Genomic DNA, 14593 nt, shown 5'->3' with positions numbered 1-14593 from the left:
TGGGGAGGGACAGCAGCTGAAATCACGGGGGAGCCCGTGGTGTGCTGGAAAAACAAGGTGACTGCTGAAGGCAGGGAGGCAGAGCCCCCAGGCTTTAGGAATCACCACAAACACCTTGAATTGTCCCCAGCACTGCGACAGCAGCCCCTGAAACACCCAAAAACGAGAGCTGGGGATGCTCCCGGGAAAGGCAGCGGCGGCCAGCAGCAGGTCAGCCGGGAGCTGCTGAGGGATGGACTGCTCCGAGCGGCTCGGCCTCCAGAGAGCTCCTCACAATGTCCAGAGCAGGCTGTAAAGATGATTCCTTACTCTCCACAGCAATGCCAGCGCCCTGCAGTCGCTCCTCGTTGCTTACACTCTCCTCCTCCTGATTTGTTTGCTAAGTTTCCAAGTCTGCCATGAGCTCTGGGTGGAACAGCTTTGCCCAAATGCTCTCTCCTGGCCTGGCAGAGGCTCCAGGAACAGGCTCCCCGCGCTGCTGCTGCTCCATCGCACCAACTGCCGCGCCTGGCACCGCCGGTGTTTGCCGAGCTCCCGCAGCCCCAGTGAGGAAGTGCCGCATTGTTGCAGCAATAAACACAACGGCCGGGGGCAGCTGGTTCACCAGCGCCACATTTGTGAGCGCAGGAGGAGCAGAATTGTCGCGCTGGGGAGGGGGAAGCTGGGACAAGCGCTTCTGCGACTTGGGCAATCTGGAGAGTTGGGCAACCGCGCTGGTTGTGAGTTGTTCTTGGGTGGGTCTGTTCGTCTGAAGGGGGAAGAGAAGTCCAAAACTTATGGGTGATGGGTCTGGGAAGTGAAATCTACAAAGGGGATGACTGCAATTTATTTATCCATTTGGTAGAGGAAGATCATTAAATCCACAGGATTTGAAAGACAGGGGCACAGTTCATGTACCTGTATCAGAGAAAAAATATCCCTCATGTTTCTCTTTGTGTACTTCCCATAAACTGCTACAGCAGCAACAATTTGTATTTGCCCGTTGGAATACCAGGAGCTGGAACTAGAGCTCCAACATTTGCCCATCCACGTGTCAGTGAAATAAAGAGCTGTGACCCACTCCTGCTCAGAGATGCTCTGCTGAGGGGTGGGTGCAGCAATTCCCTGTGCAAAACCTCGGAGATATTCCAGATTGCAGCACAGCTTTGCAGCCTCTTACTCAGCCTTTACTCATGATACAAAATCCAGCCCTACTACAGATTTATCTGCCCAGATGAGTAAGGCTTACTCAGCCATTCAGCATTTCACAGGAGGCAGGGCAGAGCAGATCCATCACCACTGCTTCACAGCTTTTCTCAGAGTCGGGGCAGCTCTGCCCAGAGAGCTCTTCTTTGAATGAAATATCGATTCTAAACCTATTGCACAGATAATGAAAACCATAACGGAGCTGCCTGCCTTCCAAACTTCCAAACAGGGAAGCTGAAGTTACGAGAGAAGTTTCTAAAAAACCCTTTCCTGTTGTAACAAGCCAGGACAAAGAGGGTGAGACAGCTGAAAACTTAACCCTCAGCGCTGAGCCAGGGGTTCCTTTTCCTTCTCTCCATGAATGGTTTTCCAGTCTGACCTCAGAGATCTCTCACTGAAATATTAGAAAAGCCACGTGAAATGGTCACGGGCTGAGAGATTTTCAAGGCAAGACCCTTTATGTGCAGCAAAAAATTGGTACTGAGGGAGAGGAAGGGCTCAGGGAAGGAAGAACCTTGGAGAATTTTTCTCCCCTTTTTCTGTCACAGATCTCCCCTCGCTTGTCCCCACAGCCACCCCTGTCCCTCAGCCTGCAGATTGCCCCTGGAAGGAAATTTGGGAGTTGTGTTGCAGGCCCAGACCTTGGACCAGAGGCTTCAGGCCCTGTCTCACTCCAGGGGAGACGTTATTAAATTGCTTTTTCTGTCTTGGCGCTGAAAGGACCTAATTATCAGATTGCATTAGTCCTCATCTCCTCAAGTGGCCAAATCTGCTTTGGTTCTCAAGGATTTTATTGCCAGCTGAAAATGGCTTAATTGTATTGTACTTGCAAAGAAAACACGGGCTGGGGGAACCAAAGCTTTCCACAAGAGGAGAAGAAATGCCATAAATAACACGCTGGGCTTTTTTGTTTTTGGGTCTCACCATTTCCACGCATGTAAACTGGCATGAGTTTGCCTTTCTTCCCTAACCATGAAGTCAACTGGAAAAAATTCCTCAGGAAAAGGTGGTTTCCCCATTCCCAGTAACCTCCTGGGGTTTAGGCATGAACTGGATCTTTATAGGGCTAAGGCTGGGATCTCCAAGGGAAAATGAACCCACCTTGGTAACAGAGGGAATGGGCAAATCCAGGGGAAATTCCACTGGGAGAAGCTTGCACGTTTGATAAGACTTGAGAGAGCAAATAAGCAGATTTGCAAGCAAATGGGATCTACAGATGTGCAGTTCTGCTGGGAAAAAAAGTGAGTTTGTCCATGGGAGGGATGAATTGGACAGGGGAAATTGAATTTAGGCTTTATGTACCTGAGAGGAGTGGAACTCACACCCCCCAACCACATTTTTAAGTGTCTATTTTGTGTCCAAAATCTTCATTTAAGACCTCAGGCTGCCTTAGCTGGGTTTATCCTAAAGGCAAATCACCAGGCAGTCACTGTGTTTTGGAAAAAAATAAATTTATTTTCATATATATATGAAAATATATATATGAAAATATATTTACTTTCATATATATATTTTGCAAGAGGGGAATATGGGGAGCAAGGTGAAGAAATCCTGAATTACCAAATTCCAAACAGAAATCTACTTCTAGCAGGAGCTGTGTCCAGCTCCCAATCCAACAGCAACCCACAAATTCTGCCAAGGAAAACTCCTTCCCGAGGCTAGATTCCATGTGGCTCACTTCTCACCAAATGAAGGTGCCTCATTTAAAGCATCTTTAGCTCCCAGCTGAACTTTCAGACCCAATAAAAGGTGGGGTTGGTGGAAAGGGAGCTCGGAGCTCTCCGAGAGGGCTCAAAGGCCTCCAATGTGCAGGAAATGTTCCTCTGGTATTTCATGTGCTCCTGGCACATTCCCTGATTTCTCCAGGCTCCTGATTTCTCCTGACAGCTCCAGCTCCGTGCAGGGACCCAGGATGAGGGTAATCTTCCAGGAATGCACGGAATGTCAGGCACATCTGGCACTGGCTGGGGCACAGCAATATTCCAGATTTTCCCTTCTCAAGCCGTCAGTGAGGTTTGTGCTCAAAGACAGCAGTGGGGAGGTGGCTCCAGATTAACGAGGAGGAATGGTCACATTAATGAGCAGGAATGTTCACATTAATGAGCAGGAATGTTCAGATTAACGAGGAGGAATGGCCACATTAATGAGCAGGAATGTTCAGATTAACGAGGAGGAATGGCCACATTAATGAGCAGGAATGTTCAGATTAACGAGGAGGAATGGCCACATTAATGAGCAGGAATGTTCAGATTAACGAGGAGGAATGTTCAGATTAATGAGGAAGAATATTCAGATTAATGGGAAGGAATTTGCAGATTAACAAAAACGAATTTTCAGATTAACAAGGAGGAATTTTCAGGTTAATGAGGAGGAATTTGCAGATTAACAAAGAGGAATTTTCAGATTAACGAGGAGGAATATTCAGATTAATGAGGAAAAATATTCAGATTAATGGGAAGGAATTTGCAGATTAACAGAAAGGAATTTGCTGATTAACAAGGAGGAATTTTCAGATTAATGGGAAGGAGTTTTCAAATTAATGAGGAAGAATTTTCAGGTTCATGAGGAGGAATTTTCAGATGAACATGGAGGAATTTTCACATTAATGGGAAGGAATTTTCAGATGAAAAAGGAGGAATTTTCAGGTTCATGAGGAGGAATTTTCAGATGAACATGGAGGAATTTTCACATTAATGGGAAGGAATTTTCAAATTAATGAGGAGGAATTTTCAGAATAATGGGAAGGAATTTTCAGATGAACAAGGAGGAATTTTCAGGTTAATGAGGAGGAATTTTCAGATTAACATGGAGGAATTTTCCCATTAACGAGGAGGAATTTCCAAATTAATGAGGAGGAATCTTCAGATTAACGAGGAAGAATTTTCAGATTAATGGGAAGGAATATTCAGATTAATTGGAAGGAATTTTCAGATTAAGGAGGAGGAATTTTCTGATTAATGAGGAGGAATTAGTGTGAGTGATCACAGTGACCAAACAATGACATATCCCCAAAGCTGACATTTTCCCATTCATCTCCCAGTTCCCTGCTGCTCTCCCACAGCTCCCATTCTTCAGACATCTCCAGGGAAAGGGAGTCAATGGTTAATAAAACTTGCCAGAGGTGTGAGAACTTCTGGAGCTGCCATGGGGATGTTGACAATTCCTGGAAGGAAAAGGGTTAAGAGCCAGCAGCTCACACACACACACAAGTGTGGGGCTGCACTTTCCTTCTCTCCCTTTCAGCTCCAGCTGTTCAGTGCCAAATTTTCCAAGATCAGGATGAAAACAGCAGGGTGAGGAGATCTTGGTGGTTTTAAACCAGGTTTAAAACCTCTGGGTTTTTCTTAAACCAAGTTTAAAACATCTGGGTTTTTTTAAACCAGGTTTAAAACCTTGGGATTTTTTTTTAAACCAAGTTTAAAACCTCTTCTGGTTTTAGAACCTCTGCTTATGGATCCTGCCCGTGAGCAGGAGGCTCCCGAGGACATCCTTTGGTTTTTTAGTGGGCAGTCAGATCAGAGTGATAAAACCCCAGAATTTGGGTAGAAAGGGACCTTAAAATCCCATCCCACCCCTGCCATGGGACACCTTCCACTGTCCCAGGGACCTCCCAGCCCTGCCCAGCCTGGCCTTGGATATTCCAGGGCTCCAGGGGCAGCCACAGCTGCTCTGGGAATTCAATCCCAGCCCCTCCCCACCCTCACAGGGAAGGATTTTTCCCAATATCCCATCTATCCCTGCCCTCTGTCAGTTTTATCCCATCCCCCTTGTCCTGTCCCTCCATCCCCTGTCCATCTTTCCCGTCACCTCCCTCAGGCCCTGCAAAGCCACAACAAGGTCACCACAAAGCTTCACTTCTCCAGCCTGAACAGCCCCACCTCTCTCATCTTTTCCAATTCCTCTCTTTCAGGAGAAAAAGCAACGAGAATTGGGATTGTTGAGCCAATTTTAGGAGAAAAGGCAACGAGAACTGGGATTGCTCAGCCAAGCCAAGTCACCTGCTCACCCCAAAGCCCTCGTGGGGCTCAGACAAGTTCCAGATTTCCCCTGCAGAGCCCAGGAGGCTCAGGGAGAGGGGCTGGGCTGAGTTTTTCTGGCTGCAGCAGGCAGGGATAAAGCAGAGACCCGAGAGTGGCACCACGGGCCGAGCCGTGGAAAGCTTCCAATGGGAAAGGGAGTGGCAGGAGAGAACAAGAGCTGGGTGGCAGCAGAAAGAGCTGGAAGGTTTCTGCCTGCTCTGAGCAAAGGGAGTGCAAACCACCTGCCCTTTCTGCCCCTCTCCTCCTGAGCTCTCTGCAGCCACACCTGGGGCAGCGCCGCCTTCCCCGGGGGTTTGGTGGCTCCTGAGGGAGGTGCTCTGGGATTTGTGGGCACAGGATGGAACCTGCTCCCAGCAGGGCCCCAGGCAGCCTCTGGCAAACCCCGAGTGGGTTTTCCCTTCCTTGGGTGCCTCCCCTCTGGGTTGGCAGCCCCAACTTTGGGCAGCTCTCCAAGATCCCACTGCAGGCTCCAAAGAAGCCAAGGCTGATGCGAGAGGTTCCCAGCCCTCCTCAGAGCCCAGACCTCTGCTCTGAGCTGTGCTTTGGTAGATATTGCATTTTAATGTAATTTCGTTTTCGGGGCCAAACACCTCCCGAGGTCACCTGTGGCAGGCAGAGGGGACACCCAGCACCCTGGGAGGTTTCCCTGCTGCATTTCTGCTGCTGAGCATGGATTACCACTGTAATTTATTCCCTGTCAGGGCACCCACTCCAGTGAAAACTGCATTTATAGACCTGAAAGCATCTGATTTCTGCCAACACCACCTAAATGACTGCTCTCCTCTCTTTCTCACACTTTTTATCCCTCTAGATTAGCTGAGATCAAATGTCCTCAGTGCTTTCCATCCCTTTGTACCAGAGCCTCAGAATTCGCCTGGAGCCTGTGGCCACAACATAAATGACAATATCAGAGTTTATTTTCCCTCCTGGAAAGCAAATAAACTGTGCTAAAAACAGAGAGTTAGCTCACTGGCCATTGTGCAAGGACGACCACGGCAGCAAACAGGCTGGAGTTTCCTGAGGAGCCAGCCCTGGGCTTTTACACCCTCTGGGAGCTTCCACCTCCCTGGCAGGGCTCTGGGAGGGTTTGGGTGTTTGGTTTGGTGTTTGTGCTGCATCTGCCCATCAACCACCACTGGATTGCTCCACCAGGTGCACCAGGGATGGGCCTGGAGGTGCTGGAGCTGGTGGGGAGCAGTCCCAGCTTTTTGGGAGTCTCCCAGAGCCTTCCCAGCATCTTCTCCCTGCTCAGGAAGCCAAGGAGATCCTGGCCAGGAGAGCCAGGGCTGCTCCCTGGCACACGTGGGGCTCAGCCCTTCCCAGAACTCCTGCAGGGCTGGGAAAGAGGAGCAGCAATTAAATCAGCTGGCACCTCTCAGAAGGTCCCTCCAAAGCAAAACTGAACAGATGAGTACAACCAAACCCAGCTCAGGAGCGTTGCTTAAACTTCCTGAGATTGTTTTGGGCTGATTACTTGGACCAGCCCTCCAAGGCCCACCCGCTCAAACACCTCTGCCACTTGAAAAATCTGTCGTCAGAGGGGAAATTATCCTCAGCCAGTAAAGGCCACGGCTTCCTTTGCCCTGCTCTCACCACCTTGTGCTGCTTGTTTGCTTTTCTGGTGCCATTTTGTGCCTCCAGGCCCAGCTCTGCCCCTGACTTAGGCACAGGGGGAGGATTCCCCACCCACCCCGGGCATCCTGACTGGAATTTGGGCCAGACTCGATGTCCTGTGCTCTGGCCCAGGCTGAGCTGGTGCCAGGAGGGGAAGGATGGGGGCAGGGGGAGGCTCTCTCCTGGTTTTTCACACTGGGAAAGGCTGTGCCTCAGCGTGAGCCGTGAGTTTCTTGGTAATCTCCCTAATTCTTCAGGAGCTGGCTTTGATCCCCTGCTTTTATTTGAGCTGATGCCCAAGCCCTATTAGACAGCCTTGTGACAGGCCCTGGAGGGGGAAAGGTTGTGCTTTTTCCCACCAGAGGTTGAGCAATCGGCGTGGAAAGCTGACCAATGTCCCAGCTGGTGGCAGTGGGACCTGGGGACATCGTGGTGCTGCGGTGGCAGCGCAGGTCCCAGGGCTCCTGCGGGTCCACAGGGCTGGGGCTGCTCCCCACAGGTGGGATGGGAGCTGCAGGAGCATCCTGGGTCCCTTCCCTGATCCCTTCCCTGGTTCCCTTCTCTGGGTCCCTTCCCTGATCCCTTCCCTGGTTCCCTTCTCTGGATCCCTTTCCTGGATCACTTCCCTGGTTCCCTTCCTGGATCCTTTCCCTGAGTCCTTCCCTGAATCCCTTCTCTGGATCCTTTCCCTGGTTCCCTCCCTGGGTCATTTCCTTGACTCCTTTCCCTGAATCCCCTCCCTGAATCCCTTTCCTGACCCCTTCTCTGGATCCCTTCCCTGATCCCCTCCCTGGATCCCTCCCTGGATCCCTCCCTCAATCCTTTCCCTGATCCCTCCCTGGGTCCCTTCCCTGAATCCCTTCCCTGAATCCCTTCCCTGGATCCCTCCCTGGATCCCTCCCTAATCCTTCTCTGGATCCCTTCTCTGGATCCCTTCCCTGGATCCCTCCCAGGATCCCTCCCAGGATCCCTTCCCTGGATCCCTCCCTGGATCCCTTCCCTGATCCCTTCCCTGATCCCTCCCTCAATCCTTTCCCTGGATCCCTCCCTGGATCCCTTCCCTGATCCCTTCCCTGAATCCCCTCCCTGGATCCCTTCCCTGATCCTTCCCTGGATCCCTCCCTGGATCCCTCCCTGATCCCTTCCTGAATCCCCTCCCTGGATCCCTTCCCTGGATCCCTTCCCTGGATCCCTCCCTGATCCCTCCCTGATCCCTCCCTGATCCCTCTCTGATCCCTCCCTGGCTCCCTCCCTCAGTCCTTTCCCTGATCCCTCCCTGGATCCCTCCCTGATCCCATCCCTGATCCCTCCCTGATCCCTCCCTGGCTCCCTCCCCACCCCCAGTTTTGGGAGCTCTCCAGGATCCCCCCTCAGGTCTGTGGCTCCAAGGAAGCCAAGGCTGATCCAAGAGGTTCCTGTCCCTCCTCAGAGCCCAAACCCCTGCCCAGGGCTGTGCTCTCATGGCTATTGCATTTTCATTGCATTGATTTTCATTTTCAAATGCCTCCTGGGGTCACCTGTGCAGGCAGAGGGGACACCCAGCACCCAGCCTGGCACTGTCTTGGTGTGACAAAGGGCAGGGGCCACATGCAGGGACAGTCAGAGGGACACACAAAGAGAGAAAGAGAATGAGCAGGGGCTGACCACGTCACCTGGGACAGCACTGGAAGGTGCTTGTGCTCTCTGCCACCAAAGGTGACACAAAAAACCTGTGCAGAACAGACCAGAGCAGGGAACCACGGGCTGGCTTTGTTCCTCTAGCCTGCTGGGGTGACCCCAGAGCTGGGGACCGAGTGCCAGCAGTGCCAATCAATTGGTAAAAAAAACCAAAAAAACAATCAAACAAACAACAAAACCCAAATAACAAAAAAAAAAAAAAAAAAAAAGACACCAAAAAACCCCCAAAAAACCACAAATCCATCCTCCAGCTTTCCAGAACCTTCCCAGCTCAGCTTTCCTTCACCCCAGCTGTGCTGGGCCCCAGGGAGGGCAGGAGGGTGCCCAGGGCAGGTTGTACCCTGCAGCCTGCACAGAGCTGCTTGCTCTGCACTCTTCACACTCCTGGAGCCCTGGCAGCCTGCTGCCCCTCCGACCCTTCTCCACCGTAATTTCTTCAAGCTGAACAAGTGTCTGTTCTGAATCTTCATCTGGAATGGCAATTGACTTTGAATCTTTTTTGGAAGGCCCAGAAAGGAATGAAAGGCTTCCAAGCATCTTTGTGCTGTTTGGGGTCTGGAGGGGCTCCTCTCACGGGGGAGCAAAGAGAAGAAGCAGATCTGGGGGAGTAATTTAATCTGCAGCAGGTAATTTTCTGTGAGGCAGCACCTCAGCCCTCAAAGCTGTTGGTTCCCAGCACAAAACATCCCTGAGCTGGCTCTGCTCTGCCCTCAGCTGCGCTTCAGATAACCCTGGGAAGGAGAAGCCTCCCCCAGGAGCGAATCCCTGAGTCAAAGCCGTGGTTCCTCTGCTCAAACAGGAGGCTGGGGCAGGGCGTGGGTCCTCCCTTGGTGTGGAGAGGCTGCTTTCATCATCTCAGGTAAAATTAGCACTGCACTAATTACCCCGGGCCAGACCCACAGCTGGGGGAAGTGCAGATGTGTCAGAGGGGTGAGGCTGGAGCTGGACCATCCCCTTTCACCAGGGATGGAGCTTCCAGCCCCATCCTGTGTGCAGATCTATTCGCATGGGACACCTCCCTGCTGCAGCTGCCCACCCCAACTCCATCACCAGAGCTTTGCCAAACCATTCTCCCCTTTTTTTTTTGGTCCATAGTGAAGGAATTCTGTGAGTTTGGGACTTCTGTACCAGCAGGGTTTGCTGGAGGGTGTAAAGAACAACTGCTTTACCTGGGGCTTCTGCAAAAAGAAATATAAAATGGGAGGAAAGACAAAAAGCACCTTCTAACAGAGTGGGAAAAGGGAGAAAAGTTTAATCAGTGCAGTGAGTAATTGCAGGAACTGCCACAAAACACTTCCCAAATTTCATTTCCCGCTTCACATCCTACCACAGGACACTCTGGAAAGCCTCCCATGGAATTGCTGAGGTCACATTTACTTGCCATGAGTAAGGGCAGGGAAGGTTTCCCCTTGGAGACACTCCCTGGGCTCTTTCTGATTCCCACTCAGAGATCTGAAAGCCTGGATGCATAATTCCTATTTTTCCTGCCCCACTCAGAGCATGGCTACCCCAAGGAGGCATTTACCAGCCAAAATTCCTGCTGGAGAACCCAGCACAGCCACTCCAGAGCAGAGCAGGACTGGGGGGGCTCAGCCTGCAGAAAAGGAGACTCAGGGGTGCCCCCATCACTCTCACAGCTCCTGAAAGGTGCCTGTGCTCAGCTGGGCTGGGCTCTGTCTGCAGCAGCACTGACACAACCAGAGCACACAGCCTCAGGCTGCACCCAGAGAAATACAGGCTGGAGAGCAGGAAAAAGTGTTCTACAGAAAGGGGATAAAGTTCTGGAATGTTCTGCCCGGGGAGGTGGTGGAGTCCCCATCCCTGGGTGTGTTTAACAAAGCCTGGATGTGGCACTGGGGGCCAGGGTTTGGGTGAGGGGTCGGGGCTGGGCTGGACTCGATGGGCTTGGAGGTCTCTGACAGCCTGGGGAGTCTGGGAATTCTGTGATTGTGTGAATTCTGTGATTCTCTGAATTCTGTGATTCTATGGATTCTGTGATTCTATGGATTCCGTGGATTCTGTGAATTCTGTGATTCTCTGAATTCTGTGAGTCTGGGAATTCTGTGATTTCTGTGCATTCTGTGATTCTGTGAGTCTGTGAGTCTGGGATTTTATGATTCAGTGAATTCTGGGATTCTGTGATTTCTGTGAATTCTGTGATTCTGTGAATTCTGAGGATTCTGTGAATTCTGAGGATTCAGTGAATTCTGAGAATTCTGTGAATTCTGTGATTCTGTGATTCTGTGAATTCTGTAATTTCTGTGAATTCTGTGATTCTGTGATTCTGTGATTTCTGTGAATTCTATGATTCTATGGATTCTGTGGATTCTGTGATTCTTTGATTGATTCTGCAAATTCAGTGGCTGGGGAGGCTCTGGGGCAGCCTCCTCCCTGCTGCTGCTCTGCACCACGGTCACACAGAGGCCACCAGCTCCTTTTGGCACCTGGGCCAAGCCGGGATCGTGACAGACCAAAAATAGTCCCTCCTCCCCTGTCAGGCGAGGCGGGGAGACACCCTGTGATCAAAGATGGGGAAGCACGAGGAACGAAAGCACTGCCCAGTAGTCGCAGCAGAGCAGCTGCCTGACACTTGTGCAGCTTCCTAGAGCCCGGAGAAAGGATGTGAAGGAGGAGGAGGAGGAGGAGGATGATATGGAGGGCTCAGCAGATGTTTCATTGGAGCTGCTCCCGTGCGTGAGAGAACGCACGGAGCTGCTCCACGGAAAATGTGCATCCAGAAGTGGACATGGCACTGGAGATGAGATAATTATTAAGGCGTTTCTATTCTGGAGCTTTTCTGTGTGGAGTTTTACACTCTAGAAAATGTTAGCCTTGCCTTTCTACACGCACACACGTTCCCTGGCTCTTGGTCACTGATATGTCCCCAGGTCTGTCCCTTTGGCCACAAATAGCTCATTGCCCTATTGGAAAGGTTCCTGGTGGAGTGCAGCCAGGTTTGCCCGGCTATATTTACCTAAGCTGGCAAATTGGGCCATGGCCCTCTCAGCACTGCTGCTGTCTATAAAGGGGAACGATACAAAACAAACCAGCAAACACCCGATCAATTCAAAAACAAAATGAGTTCTGCGCTTCCTGGCGGTGCTGAGCCTGAGAGCTGTGCCCAGGTTTCCTGGGGATGGTCAGGAAATAAACTGGGAATATTGGGAATTCACTAGCAATACTGGGAATTCACTGCAACAGGTTTCCAGGATTATAACCCCGCTGTTTTTGGGGTGACACTTCGGGACGGGCGGGGTCCCGTCCCGAGAGGTGCAGAACGGCCCCGGGGGGCTGCAGGAGCCGAGGGGAGGCGGCGGGAGCTGCGCGCGGCGAGTCCCGGAGCCGCTGTCGCCGCTGTCCCGCTGACGCGCCGGGACCGCGCGGCGCTGCTGCAGCTCCGGGCGGCGCCGCCAGGTGGCGGCCGAGGGACCGGGACTGGGATCGGGATCGGGATCGGGATCGGGATGGGATTGGGATCGGGATGGGATCGGGATCGGGATCGGGATGGGATCGGGATCGGGACTGGGATCGGGATCGGGATCGGGATCGGGATGGGATTGGGATCGGGATGGGATTGGGATCGGGACTGGGATCGGGATCGGGATGGGATCGGGATCGGGACTGGGATCGGGACCGGGACTGGGATCGGGATCGGGATCGGGATCGGGATCGGGATCGGGATGGGATCGGGATAGGGATCGGGATGGGATCGGGATCGGGATGGAGATCGGGATCGGGATTGGGATTGGGATGGGATTGGGATAGGGATCGGGATGGGATCGGGATGGGATCGGGATCGGGATCAGGATCGGGATCGGGACTGGGATTGGGATCGGGATTGGGATTGGGATTGGGATGGGATTGGGATCGGGATGGGATTGGGATTGGGACTGGGATTGGGATGGGATTGGGATCAGCACAGGGATTGGGATCGGGATCGGGATGGGATTGGGATTGGGATCGGGATCGGGATGAGGGGTCAGGGACCGGGACTGGGATCGGGATTGGGAGTGGGATTGGGATGGGATTGGGATAGGATCGGGATGGGATCAGGATCAGGATAGGATGGGGATCAGCATCGGCACTGGGATTGGGATCAGGACTGGGATTGGGATCGGGAGCGGGATCAGGTTGATCAGGACAGGGATCGGCACAGGGATCGGGACTGGGATCGGGACAGGGATCAGGATCAGATTGATCAGGATCAGGATTGGGATCAGGACAGGGATGGGGATCAGGATTGAGACAGGGACAGGACTGGGATTTGGATCAGGACTGGTCCAGACTCAAAAGGAGAATGGCAAAAACCAGGGAGAGTTGCTTGTAACATGGGAAGACAGTGATAGGAAAAGGGGTAAATGTTTAAAACTGAAAGAGGGGAGATTTAGATGAGATATTTGGGACAAACCCCCCATGAGCTGCAGCCTCCCCATCCCTGGAAGTGCCCAAGGCCAGGCTGGAGCAGCCAGGTCTGTGGAAGGTGTCCCTGCCCATGGCAGGGGTGGCCCTGGATGAGCTTTGAGCTGCCTTCCATCCCAAACCATTCCACAAGTCCATGACACACCTGGCTGGGGAATCCTCGTGCATTTCTGGCAGCCCAAGGTAACTTTGCATTGCTTGGCCTGAAGAAAACATTGAGAGGTGTCGACATCAGGGTTCCAAACCCTCCTGGCTTTCCAGGGAGCAGCATGAGCCCAAAGCAGAACTGCCCAGCCTCACACTGCCTTTGCTCAGAGTTCATCCCCAGCAGCTCCTCAGCCACCAGGACTGACCTCACAAAAACCTGGAAATCCTGGGAGCAGCCAGAGGTGCTGGGATTTTGAAACCCTGTGAAAATGATGCCTTGTGCAGGCTGAGCTGGAGCAGAGGCTGGGCAGAGTCCCAGAACAAAGCAGGGATTGATTCCAAGGATCTCCTCCATGGATCCACCTTGGGCAGCACCAGAGCCCAGCCAGGGCTGCCCCCAAGATGACCCAAAATGGCCCCAAAATGCACGGCCAGGCACGGGGTCTCTCCCTGGGATCAGCTCTGCTCCATTTGCACCTTGCAGTTCATTGTCCCAGCCCAGCTTTGGCCCAGCCAGTCCCACCCTGCTTGTTTTTCTCTCTCCAGCCCACGGGGTTTGTGCTCCTGGCCTGAGATTGGGATCATTTGTCCTTGGTGCCCAGCTGGAGCAGGAATTGTTTTGTCTCCCTGCTCTGTGCACAGAGCTCACCATCCCCTGGTGTGAGCCCAGACCCTCACACTAAAGCAGCACAGAACCTGAAACAGAAAAGCTCAAACCTTTGGAGGTATCAAAAACACCAATCCACATTTTTTCAGCACAGATGAAAACTTTCAACTTCTTGTTTCAGCCTGGTTCTGTCACACTTCCCCTTGCCTGCCTGGAAGTGACTCTGTTGTCAGATGCTTCTTCCTCTCCCTGCTTTGGGCCTCTCCTGCCCACCACAGCCACCAACTCCTTCTGTTTGCAGGTTCCCAGTTCCAACCAGCAAAGATTTAAGAGACAAAAAAGCTTACAAGCAGTATTTTTTCCCCTCCTACACAACATTTCTGATGCCCTGAAAGGTACCTGCTATTTCCTGAAGTGAGCTCCGACCTCCTGCACGGCGTGTGAGGAACAAGGGACAAACAAGGGGACACATCCTGTGCCACATCTGAAACCCAACTTCACAAGAACTATGCACCAAATGACACATGATAACGGGGCAGGAGATGCCAGCTGCCCTAATGGATGGTGGTGAGCAAGGCTGGAAAAATAAATGATATAATAATCTCTTATTATACCCCCTTTGACATAAATGAATCTTGACCCGGAACAGCGGCGCTGCTTTCCAAGGGAAAATAACCAGGGTGAAGTTTGAATCACGAGTCAGGAGGCCAGTGCAGGGTGGTTTGTCAGAATTTTGCTTCAGCTGGTAAATTTTGTGGAAAGTCGAGGATGGGGTGAGCAATTTTCACACAGGAATTCCAATTGCTGCCTCTTAGTGGTGGCTGGGAAGGAGCTGCAGAAGCTCAGCTTCAGGAATTGGCTTTTGGAAGCCCCAAGGAGATGTTCAAGCTCTGGAAGAGCAGGG

The sequence above is a fragment of the Haemorhous mexicanus genome, chromosome 20 (genome assembly GCF_027477595.1).
Source record: "Haemorhous mexicanus isolate bHaeMex1 chromosome 20, bHaeMex1.pri, whole genome shotgun sequence".
Lineage (NCBI taxonomy): Eukaryota > Metazoa > Chordata > Aves > Passeriformes > Fringillidae > Haemorhous > Haemorhous mexicanus.
Note: the sequence above shows the minus strand (reverse complement) of the source record.